This window comes from Cynara cardunculus, assembly GCF_001531365.2.
Source record: "Cynara cardunculus var. scolymus isolate 2C chromosome LG 12, CcrdV1, whole genome shotgun sequence".
Taxonomy (NCBI): Eukaryota; Viridiplantae; Streptophyta; class Magnoliopsida; order Asterales; family Asteraceae; genus Cynara; species Cynara cardunculus.
Genome location: NC_037539.1, coordinates 39,295,903 through 39,296,432, shown reverse-complemented (window position 1 = coordinate 39,296,432; position 530 = coordinate 39,295,903).

Here is a 530-nt window from a genome sequence, read left to right as displayed (position 1 = left end):
TGTGCCGTACTAATCGATCCCCCAGTGTGTCTGGACGACACCCCCTCAAACTCGGTGTTTCGATTGGCCCGATTGATCCTGGATTTCCTTTTCCAAGCCTCGGTATCCCAAACCTGTTAAAAACAGAGCACATATATAAGGCGAAAGGCGGTACACATGGCAGTTCGAAAAGCTCACAATAGAGATGCATACYGTGTCAATCATCTGTAGCCAAAACCTGTCTGGTATCCATACGGGATGGTGTAATCTAATCCGTGAGAAGTCCTCACCATCCCATTGTTGATCACCAGGATAGGCCTGCGCCACGGCCCAATCATGTGCAGAGCTAATCTAATCAGAGTACCTGTTGTGCATGGCTTTGGTCCATAATGAATGTACCGTGTCATCCAGCTCAGGATCCCATTGGAACTTAGCCTACACACACAATGTTTGTATAAATGTAAAAACAATAATCTTGTATGTATAATGTCATTAAAATGGTACACCAACCCTAAAGCGCTGGAACATCAAGTCACGTGCTTTCTGAGGTA